Raw genomic sequence first — 12,831 nt, forward strand, 5'->3', positions numbered from 1 at the left:
AACTAGACAAATCATAGACATGTGAAGGAACTGGAGGAAAGATTGGGCCCTAAGAAAGGAAATAAAAGCTTGCTGCCTGCAAGGAGGTTAGAATCTAGATTTTAAAAATATAGCTCCTGACACTTTTAAGATTTGGAGTCTAAAATGTGTTCACAGAGTCTTCTACCCCTTGGGTTGGATTTTGCCCTCTTCTTATTTGTTGTGTCTAGCGCAGGGTACAGAGGGGTGATTTATGCAGTTTAGTTTTGAACAGCTCCCAAGACTAGGAATTTGATAAGTGAATTCACCTTCTAATGATTTGTTGCTCTGAATTTTATATCCACACCCACATACATACATATATAACACAGGTATAGTATTTCCCTAAGGGTTCTCCAACATAAATAAACTAAATGATGTCAAGTTAGACAAGGGGAATTCTTCAAAGAAAGCCAACTTGGCATACAGAATCCAAACTTAGGAGAGAACATTTAAAAAAAATAGGGATATCTCTGCAAAGCTGTTTCTCTACAATACCAGAAACTGGAAATGCTGAGAATTTGGTTATTTGAACAAGAATATTCCTAGAAACATCACTGATTAGTGAAAAAATTACTGGACTGGGACGAGAAAGCCATAATTATGCCCTGGGTGTCTAGGAAATTAACCTGCTCTATGACTTAATTTGACCAGCGGAGTTTGATGTGATTTCAGTCTGGACTATAGAAGGAGGCCATTTATCTTTCTCTTCTTCCTACAAACAGAGCTGAGATAATGTCAAATCCACAGGGGGAGACCGCTATGCTAAAACACAATACCTTTTCCTTTTAATTATTTTCCTACATGTAAAATTATACATGTTCACAACAGAAATAATTGAAAATGAGTAAATTATGAAGAAGAAAAATTGTGGGCAATTGATTCTCAGAGAGGAACGTCCGTCTAACATGTTTGGTACATCTCCTGCTGGTCTTTCTCTAGGATTGTCCTCATCTACATCTCCCTATCCAGATACTCATGCCCACCCCCCCACACACACACACAAGATGGCAACCCCCATCACTAGAAAATTATTTCATCTCTTCACTCCTTAGTCTTCTTATCTATAATATGCAGATAAAATAATGCCTAAACAGCATGGATGGTGTAAGGATTAATGAGTTGGTATCTGCAACAGTGTTAGAGACTTATCTGGCTCCTTCTCTTTATTAGAACTTGGTTGAAATGGAACCTCCTTAAAATGCTTTCCTTAACTCCCTATACAAGAACTCTCCCTCCCTTTCTCCCTCATTTGCTTTATCGCATTGATTGGCGATTAAAAATACTTGTTTATGTTCTATTTTCTTAAATAGGATATAAAATGCAGAGAGAAGGGCCTTTTCTCCTGACCTTCTCCCCAGTGTTCAGAATGTGGCCTGGAACACAGTGTTAGATTGGGTAAGCAAATACTGAATAAGTTATGGCCATTTTATTAAATGTCATTGAATAAATTGAATGGCTGCATAATATTCCATTGAATATATGAAAATGATTAGCTATTCCTTCTGGTTCAATGTTATGATGGGCCAACTCATGGTCCCCCATTTTCCACATCCTAATCTTTTGAACCTGTGATGGTTACCTGATAGACAAGAGGGACTTTGCAGATGTGATTATGATAAAGATCTTAATCTTAAAATGGTCAAGGCTAAAAAGATGGGATAATTTTCCTGTACTATGCACAGGTCCCGCTATAATCACAGCAATCCTTGGAAAGGGATGCCGGAGCAGCCAGAGTTAGAGAGGGCCCTGGGATGATGGAAAGGGATAGAACGACGTCCTTGAAGATGGGAGAGGGCCACAAGCCCAGGAACATGGGCTGGCAGCCAACAGATCTAACAAGGAAGAGAAAAGGAGTACCCCCTGACAGCCCCCTGGAACATTCCAGCCCCAGCATCTTGACTTTAGCCCAGCAAACCTGATTTCAAACTTCTGACTTTATAATAAGTTTGCTTTCTTGAAAGGCATGGCAGCAACAGGAAGCTAATACAGATTTTTTAGGTTTTTTATTTTTCTCTAAATGTTTGGTATTAAAATGGTTCTGTGATAAATCTCCTTTTCAGATACTTTTTTCTGACCCTTCCAATGAATTCATTAGAATGAATTCCTAGAAGCAGGATTCCTGTAACCTTGAACCATCTAACAGTATGCCCGGATGGCAGGTCAAGTGCTGAGCAACCTGGCTATTCAGAAGAGCTTGCTATTTTGAACCATAGCCCCAGGCCTGATTAGAATTAACCCACTTGTGCAACACTCTCAGGCAAGCACAAACAGATGACTTTTGGGGGGAAGCAAGGAATATAAAAAATAAACAAAAACACAAGGGTATCTTTTTAACTTGTTTATTTTCTTTGCATTCTCTCCTCATTGACTGAAATGAGCAGGGAAGAGTTAAAATGTAAGACCAGAAAAGGCTCAAGTTTAGCTCCAAAGATTTAGAGAAGCCTTTGATACCTGCCAGATGGGCCTTTGAAGTGCAAAACATGAGCAGATCCCTAAGGGAAGGCTGACACACAAGTCCTGACCTGAGAATTAATCAGAGGAGCTATGGGTGTGAACAGACAGAACTTCAGTGGGTGTGGTTGGCATGGGCTCTTTGGCCAGGGTGGTCTCTTGGCAAGAGAGAGCAATAATTTACTTAGGGGCCAGGTGATGAGTGTGCTGGCTCTCGTACAGAGTGTGTCAATATCCATCACTCTGCACAGGTGAGAAGCAAATTACAAATCATTCAGTATAGAGGGATGAAGAATGAACCTTTCTGTTTTCTCAACTTTCCCACCTTATGCCTTAGGACCTTGCACCTCAGTGTGTGTTTTGTGTACCAGCTACAGTCTCCAGAGGAGTGAGAATCTCAAGAACTTCAGGAATCAGAATCTACCTTCTTACAATGCCTCCCATGTGAATCTCATACACATTAAAGTTTGAAAACACAAGTCCCAGAGTCTAAGTTGCAGAAAAGCAAAGTCTTTGCTGGTTTTCTTCAGTATTGTATTTCCAGTGACTCATACAGTGCCTGACATTAGTTGGAAGGGCTCAATAAATACAATAAATACGTGTTTTATGAATGACTGAATAAGTGAATGCACCAAGGTTTGGCACACTCAAGGTAAATTTGTAATAGTGGAAGTTACTTGTGTATTACTCTCTGAATTTTACACACACACACACACACACACACACACACACACACACACACGCACAGACACATTTAAATCAGAGAATATTTTTGTATCCATGACTCTCAGGTGCATTAGCACATAATAAAGAAATAGCAATAAAATGAATTCCTTACCTAGCCATTGTGAAAATGTAAATCCAGGTTAAAAAAATACCTTAAAAATACCCTTGTGTTTTTGCTTATTTTTTATTGCTTATTTTTTATACCCCTTGCTTCCCCCCAAAAGTGATCTGTTTGTGCTTACCTGAGAGTGTTGCACAAGTGGGTTAATTCATTAACATAAGAGACCTGGAAAGAGACTGCAGAGGTTATTCCCAGGACTGAAAGCAGGAAGGAAGTTTGTGATTCCCCCAGCACAGAAAGTCTCACCACCCTTGGGAACAAACGGACCAGTACTCAGACAGGAACAGCCTCTCAAGAATCTAGAGAGGACCTGAGGAAGGTTGCCCTACACATGAGTATTGCTGACCTCAGAAGAGAGTCCTGGGTCCAGCCTAGTCATAAACACAGCACTACTCTCTTCTGTCTAAAGCTCATTCACACCAGATAATAGCCACATCACATTGGCCTGGTGACTTAAAAATCTGGGGACATACATAAACCTCCCATGTTGAATGACCCTAGCAAGGGGACCACAATCATGACTGAGACTGGATTTTCCTCCAGCTGTGTTTCCGATCTGATGTTAGTTAAAGGAGATAAAGTCTGACATGTCCTCTTTCAAATCATATTTACAAGTTTTTATTATAAAAATTCCAAATATACAGAAATGTAAAAAGGAAAAAATGTAAGGAATTCTTATTATTCATTATCCATTCTTGAGGATCATTACTGTCTTACCAACCTTACTCCATCTCTATCTCCTACTCTCCATAGTACACTGGTTATTTTTATTAAGCAGCCAGCCTTATGGAGACATAAAACTTACAAAATTCTCTCATTATAAAACTATAATTCAATGATTTTTAACAAACTTATAAAGGTGTGCAAATATAATCATAATCAATTTTAAAGCACTTTCATATCCCCAAGACCCATGTGCCCATTTGTAGTTAAACCCTGCTTCCTTCCCAACCCCAGGAAACCATGAATCTACCTTCTGTCTCTGTAGATTTGCCTCTTCTAGGTATTTCACATGTAGAGAATTATACAATGTGCAGTGTTTTGTGTCTGGATTCCTTCACTTATCACATTCTTGAGGGTCATTCATGTTGGAGGTGCATAAGTTAAATTCTTTATCTTGCTGCATTATATTTCATTGTATGGCTGTACCACATTTTGTTTATGCATTCACAAGTTGAGAGACATTTAGACAGTTGCCAGTTTAGGGGTTTTATATTATAATAGTGCTACAGACATTCATTGGTAAGTCTTGACATGTGCATATTTCCATATTTTGTGGTCAGACACTGGTTTGAACAATATATGAACAAAATACATATTTTGAAAACTTAATTTCCAATGCAACAATGTTGAAAGGTGAGAACTTTAAGGGATGATTAGGTCTGAGGTGCTGCTCTCATGAATGAACTAAGGCTGTTATTGAGAGAACAGGTGAGTTATAAAAGGGGGGAATTCAGCCATCTTTCCCTCTTCTCCCACCATGTTCATTTGCCCTGTTATCTCTTCTGTCACAATAAGGTCAGCGAGAAGTCCCTTACTAGATGCAGTCCCTCAGTCTTGGACTTCCTAGCCTCCAGAACCATCATCAAATAAACTACTATTATTTATAATTTACCCAGACTGTGACATTCTTTCTAACAGCAGAAAACAGGAACTGAAAACCAGTTGTCCAAAATGGTTGCATCATTTACATTTCCACCACTAACGTGTGAGAGTTCCAGTTTCTCCATATCATCCCCAACTGTTGCTTTTGTCTTTCTCTCTCTCACTCTTTTTTTTTATAATAGTCATTCTATAGTTTATAACTGCATAAAGGTAGGATCTTAGTGAGCTTTCAATTTGCATATCCATAATGGCTAAGGATGCCCATTATCTTTTCTTGTATTTACTAGTATTTTCTATGGCTTCTCTGGTGAAGATTCTATTCTAGTCTTTTGACCCATTGAATTGTTTCTCTCTCTATTATTGAGGTACAAGAGTTCTTTATAAGATATGATTTCCAAGGTTTTCCTCAAGCTAGTATGTGGCTTGTTCTTTCTTAATGATATCTTTTGAGCCCCTCTAAACCTGGATGGTTACAATAACTACTTACTCAGGTTGTGGCAGGGGCTTCATTCAGCTAAATTTAGTTCATTTGGCTGTCACAAATAACTGGGAAGCCAATCCAACTGAAATTTTTACACAGCCAATCGAACTGAAACCTTTACAAAGCACAAATACCTGTATCTCCATAACTCAGATACAGCTTCTGCCTCATGAAATGAGTAGGAGGGGGGAATACAGGGCCTCTCATGAGAGTAGAAAAGTGGTCCATCAGGCACATATTGAGATTTTGATAGCAACTGACTTGAATCCATAGAATGATTTGGGTACAGTTAACATCTTCCGATTCATGAACATGAAATTTCTCTCCATTTATTTAGATGGTCTTTGAAATCTGTCACATAGTTGTATAATTTTCAGTCTTAAAAGCTTGGCGTTTCTTTTGATAAGTTTAATACCAAGTAATCTATTCTTTTGGGAGCTATTATGAGTATAATTGTTCTCTAGGTTTCATTTTCAGATTTTTCATCACTAGTATGTAGAATTATGATTGATTTTTATATATTGATCTTGTATCTTGTGACCTTGTGAACTCATTATTTCTGGCAGAATTTTTCTTGTAGATCCCTTAGGATTTTTAGCACAAAACATTTTTTACACTTGTATGTTTATAAAATAAGATTCATGGTAACCTAATTTTAAATTAAACAAATGAAAGTATACCCTAGATTATTACAACTTACAAGCTTTTGCCTAAAGAGTGGGAGAGGTGTCATGGGGCCATGCTAGGAATCATGTGACATGGGAAGTCCCTCTTCTCTCCTCTACAGGCATAAGAGAGAGCTTTGTAGATGAAGCATTTGTTGAAATGTGCCCATACAGGCAGGAAAGTGTCAGAGGGGACAAACAGGGAGATCTGCTGCCCTTGGGAGATTGCATGGCTGGACACATGTCCTTAGGGAAGATTCCCGGAAGCAAGAAGAGATCATCAAGAGCAGAAGTGGCATATGAAATAAACAGAGAGATGTGAAGCCAAAAGCAATGCATTAAAATGTCAGAAGAGGCATCTTCCCCACTTTCTGGGTTGTGCAGATAATGTCGCCAAATTAGCATTTTGAACCTTGCACAGAAAGTACAATTCAAAAACACAAGATAAAGGCAGTTAGGAAAGAATGCATGGCCGATGGCTAAATTGTTGATACAAAAATTGCAAATCCTTGTATTGTTATATAATTTAGTCCCAACATATCACTGAGTTAGTGTGTGTATAGTACTTAGCTTTAGTTAGTTATTATTCAATAAACGCTCTTTTAATAATAAGTATTACTACTAATCTCCAACTAAATTAAAAACATTCTGTGACTCCCTACAACCAGTATTTATAATGGTAAGGGTGGTTTCTTGCTCAATTTTATGGTTATTTCAAAGATCATATTATGGTACTAAGGAGGTAGATAAGGTAGCTCAAGTTATCTCAACAGCGAAGGCAATAAGGAAGAAGAAGAATGAAGGGAGGGGGGAACTAACCAGCTATAGAAATAAGATTAAAAGTGATTATGGAGAGACTAATGAAGGTACCTGTGTTGGTCCACTTACATTACTATAATGAAATACTTTAGGCAAGCTAACCTTATAAAGAAAAGCTCATTTAGTTCACAGTTCTCGAGGTTCAAAAATCCAAGATCAGGCAGGTGATGGAGGGTCCATTGGTTCTGCCACTACTGGTACCTAACAGTGGGTCTCAATGGCAGAAATTCCTGTGGGAGGAAGAGGTCATACCTAAAAATAGGAGACTAAAGAGCAGTTCAAAGGTTGAACTTGTTCATATCCATACATCAGCTGGCTCTAGCGAGAGCATAGGGATTTCCACGAGAGCCTCCTCTATCCCTTCTGAGGACCACCCCCTCAATAACTTAAGGACCTTCTGAGAGGTCCAACCTCTTAAGGGTTCCACATCATCCCCCTATCCTGCCACCAGACTTTCAGCACATGAACCCGAGGGAACACATTCAAACCACATCCCACCCATGGCAAGATCTGAAATGCCTACATCTATATATGTATGTGTTCATAGTCAGAAAATCTATTTCAGGGTAATCCACAGTCATTTAATTGCATCTGAATTTTTAAAATACCAGAGTAAGAAACAAATCCCCTTTTCATTGTACTTGAAAATCTGACACGTGGTCTGCCAAAGGAAAGGGGGTGCATCACGTGGCCTGAGATTCCAACCAGATGGAGCCTGACCACGGAAGTTTCAGAAGGGACCCTTCCCTGCCTAGTTAAGGGTGAAGTTGTCTGATCCACTATGGTTACCACATCTCTAACCTGGGGGTGGGACCTACTTTTAGTTCATTTGTCTATAACATGACCCAGAAACCAAGTTCAACTGCAACTTTTCACAGCCTACAGAGCCCAGCGATCTGGAGAAACCACCTCTGTGGGTCCCAGCAGTGGTGGTCCGAGTAATCTGAGGCTAAAGCCAGGCTGATAAGATGAAACATGGGAGCGGCCCCAGAAGTATTCTGAATGCTCTCAGGAAGAAAGAATGCCCAGGTGATATTCTCTGCACCTCCAGGGAAACAGACATTACCTGCCCCCTTAGCCTCTCCTCTTCTGAGCAGAGAGAAAGAGGCCTTGTTGATACCTGAAGCAGGCAGCAGTCACAATGATCTCCTCTCTGTGTCGCCTCTGCCTAACAGCCTGGCAAACCGTGGCTACTACCTCAGGAACCACTGCCCTGAGTGAAATCGACATTCTAGACTCAACTTGTGGCCCTTGGAAAGTTAAGTCATGCCACTTCTCTGATCCTCCATTCCTGTTTCTATAAGTTAGGAATGTAATAATTTCTTTTTTACATCTCTTTTTATTTGTTCCTCTTAGTTACACATGACACTAGAATGCGCCTTGTCGTATTATACCTATAAGGAGTATAACTTCCCATTCTGGTTGTACATGATGTGAATGTACATTGGTCGTGTATTCATATAAGCACATAGGAAAGTAATGTCCAATTCATTCTACAATCTTTCTCATTAGGAATGTAAGAATTTCTACCTGAAAGGTAAAAAGAACAGGCTCTAGAATGTTCTCTGTGAGGTCAAAGCACTTCACAAATAGGCACCAAAAATATTGGCAAGCTGCCTCCACATTGTGATGTCTAAATGTGGTTCACATATTAATATTTGAGTGGATAAGAGCAGAGCCAATTTTCTCATTGGCTTTCTTTAAAAAGAGGTATTTAAATTGTTATATATATATATATAATTTTCATAGATTTCTATAGTGCCATTTTCACTTATATGGAAAGAGTTAGGTCCATTAGCCTTATCCCCCTCCCAGCTGGGTCTCTGTACAAAAAGATGTTGTTTATCATGGCTCTAATTGGTTCCCTTGCTTCAGTCTGACATTCTGAGATCCCTTCTTCCCACTCTCGCCAGCCTGCTTGGGCTCAAAGACAAATTTGAGGTGGACTCTTCTTTTTCCCTCATGACCCATATCCAATCAGTCAAGTCTTAGGTGGATTCTGGCCCCTTAATATCTCGCAAATCCATCCATTTCTCTCCATCCCCACTGACATGCCTCCATTTTAATCACTATCATTTCTCACCTGAAACTAATGACCCAGTCGCCCACAGGGTCCCTCAGAGGAGCCCTGTGTTGCTCTTTACTTCCAATCCTTTCTCCACACTGCAGCCAGAATGATCTTCCTGGAGTGCAAATTATATCGTGTAACTCCCTGTTGAAATCTGTGATTGTCAGAATAATCCAGATAAAAATCCCCAGATGCTGGGCCTGGCCTGCCTGCTCTCTTAGAGCCATGCTTCAGGGTCTAGCCCTGGGCCAGCTCCCTTCCCTCCCCTTGTGCTGCTGCTGCTTCTATTGCCCTTTCTATCCAGCCATAGCTGATTCTGAAAGGAGCCCGTGCCATGTTCTCCCCCACCCCCTCCCACACAAGCCCAGTCCTCATATCAAAGCCCGGGCTAGGTGCCCTTCTGTGTCTTCACAGCACTTTCCACAGCCTGGAATTTACCTATCTGCATTGGCCCTTCCCTATTTCCTATTGTATCTCCCTATCCAGACTATTGGATTTCTAAAGGCATGAATGGATCCATGTCCCTGTTATATCCCAGTAGTGGGTATGGTATTCTCAGATTTCTCCCCATCTCCCAGCTACTGGGAATATTGATTGCTAATGTCTCAAAGTCATGACATAACTTCAGGCTGCAAAGACTTCCTTGGAGCATGTTATAGTCCCTTTTCAGGGAGAATGGGTCCCCAATGACTAACTGACATGGGGATGCAAAGGTTTGCTGTCCTTGCTTCTATGGGACAGCTCTGCAGGGTCATCTCAGCTCCAGAGCTTCCAGTCTGGACTAGGTCTCTGTTCAGTTGCATTAAGCAGCACTTTGTTCTCTGACCAATCCTATCCTCCTCCCTTACTTTCTTTTAGTTGTATCTCCCAAGATTATTATTATTATTATTAGAGAATAATCCTTTTCATACAATTCCCAGTCTCAGAGTTTAATCTCAGGGAATTCAGTCTAAGAACTCCTCACTACCCGACATAGTCTCTAGCATATAGTAAACATCCAAAGTAATTGACAAATGAACAAATGAGTGGATAAATGCCTTTAAGGCCAACTCTCAGGGTGGGAAATACATTATTGATGTTTCATTTCTAGTGTCCAGCTACTTAGTTCTTGACTGCTTGCTCGAATGATCCTTCAAATGTTCTCTTTATAGGACTAAGGAAACCATCTTAGGGAGCATACAATTCCTTCCCTTTTCATAATGTCCAAAGTGATACGAGTGAAAAGCATTGAAGGGATACAATAGCACTGTGCATAATAATGGACTTTTCTGCCCTTAAAAGAAGAAAAAAAGTTATCTTGCAAATTACAAAGCAGTTAGAAAATACTTTGCTTTTCAGTAGGGTTTAGAGGGACTCTGCTCTCCCTGAGGATTAAGATAATTTTAAAGTAAGTTCAGTGCTGTTCTAACCAATCTAATTTCTAATCATCAGAGTTGTTTTTTTGTTTTTTAGGGTAACCTCCAAAGAAATCTGCGCTGGGGGACACATGCCTACCTGGATGATGCCACAGGTCTGCACCACCAGAAATGTCCTCATGTCCTGTTCCTCATCTCTTGGGATATCAAAAGAAATCATTACTTGCCCCCAAACAAGCAAACAAACAAGCACAGGATTCTACTCTGGATTCATTGACTTGAACTTCGGGATGCAAAGGCTTGCTTTCCTTGCATCTATGGGTCATCTCAGCTGTCTTAATGAGTGAAATCACAATAAATCTTGGAATGACCCAATGGGTAGGCATAGGGGTTGTCCATAATATGAATGGAGTTTCATTGGGGAAGTCCATAAGATAAGATTCTCAGATAGAGGGACAAAGCCAGGGATAGGGAAGTCAGGTTTGAAACTGTCAATGTGCTCAAAGAGGACCAAGTTAGTGAAGGGTTAATTTCTTATTCAACACACACACACATACACACAGATTAGAAATACACCACAAATACATGCACACACACACACACACACACACACACACACACACACACACATATTTTGGACGCTAAGTTATGTTAGTTTGTGGCTTCGAAAATTTTCATCCGGTTCAGTACCGTCCTTCATGCCCAGTCCTTCAGTAAAGAAACTTAGGTTAATGTGTACATGCACAAACACATCTCGACATTCTGAAGTGGTGGTTTTGGGGGAGGTTAAGGGTGAGGCACAAAGGACAGAGAGAGCAACAGCCTGTGAGTTCTGACTTTTTGAACTTTCTCATGTTAAGGTGCATTATTGAGAGTAGGGGGCTCGTCACCAAGGGAAAAGCATCAGGGAAGAGGCATGGTGATAACAAACATCTTCCATGTGGATAACTTCAAAAAATCCATGACCTTCAACCTGCTTGCCCACAACAAGCCAAGAAAGAAACCCCTAGGTCACATAATCTCTCTCTCCAGAAGATTCACGTGGCACATCAGCATACAAGAGCCTTTATGCTATTCTATTAGTAAGGAAAATGACTTAATTTCTTTTAGGCTGATCTCTGCAAAAGCTATCTAGTGATGTGGACTGGTACCAGTGGGACCTCTCTCTGAAGTAAGTGTGACATAGTCAATGAAAAAAAGGATTTATTTTAACAGTACAGTGGCAAGCCGAGCAAGACATTCTTGGAGATTTATGTGGCCATTGGACACAAGATAATTTGGAATTGAGAGTGACTGGAGATATGGACCCTGTTAAGGGACTGCTTCAATGTTTCAATCTCAGCTCTTATCAGATGTAGAATGATAAGGGATGAGAAAAGGAAAATCACGAGAGCAATTGGTGAGAATGGAATTGACTGGACTTGGTCACTGACTTCTGTAATGATGGGGAGGCAGGGACAAAGAGGGCTCCTGTCATCATAAGAATTTGGAACACAAAACGACCTCTGAGGTCATCTGTTTTTGTAGTTTTCAAACTTTTGATGCAGCCATAGGACTTTCAGACATCCAAGTTTCAAGGAGAAATTGAAAGTGTAAAACAAGAAAGTAGAAGGGCTGTGGGGTACTTTTTTTTATCAAAAGATGGACAAGGAAGAGGGTAAAAGAGGACCTCCTGTCTTTCACATGGGGAAATTTTAACTGGGAATTTCTAGGGCAACCTAGATCTGAACAAAGGGCCTCAAGATACAGACTTCACAATTCAAATATCTTCTCTCTGACCTCCAAAATAGTTCCAGACAAATAAACTTCAGAGATAGAAGTGCTTCACCTGAATAAATCTGGGAGCCTCCTTGATTGGTGGGAATATTCACAGTAAGACGATTAAAAGCTGAATCCGAGAGGACTACTTGAGACCAATTTGGGGTCTAAAAAAAATCTTCTCTCTATAAAAATCCAATGAACTTCTTAACTTCTCTGTCATACTTTACCTCCATCTGTAGAATTAGGATTCTAATAGACTGGCACCCATTTTTCCAGGGTCATCATGAAGATTAAATGTTCTGTTCCACACAAATGTTTAGCACAACACCAGACACAAGGCAAGCAACACTTTTCTCTCCTTATCTTAAAAGGCTGTGATATAACACTATGCTGGGGACCAAAGAGGTAGAATAGAACGGATACTGCTAAAACTTTCAATTAATAATTGTTCTCATTTAGTGAAATTTTAAATTCTGTTACAAGAATTTTAACTGTCTTACTTCTAATGGAAATTTACAAATATTTCTACCCTTTGACATGCATTTCAAAAAGTAGACCCTCATCCTGCCCACCTTGTGTGTGGGCTAACCTTAGTATCTCATTTCTAGCAAGTCAGCATTGTGACTTCCTCCTTGCTCTCTTGGATCACTCCCTAGGGGAAACCAGCTGTCATTTTCTGAAGTGGATCCAGAAATTCAATGAAAAGGGCCATGTTGTGAGGGGTTCAAGCCTCCTGCCCACAACCAGCACTGACTTCT

This window comes from Ictidomys tridecemlineatus, chromosome 7, assembly GCF_052094955.1.
Source record: "Ictidomys tridecemlineatus isolate mIctTri1 chromosome 7, mIctTri1.hap1, whole genome shotgun sequence".
Taxonomy (NCBI): Eukaryota; Metazoa; Chordata; class Mammalia; order Rodentia; family Sciuridae; genus Ictidomys; species Ictidomys tridecemlineatus.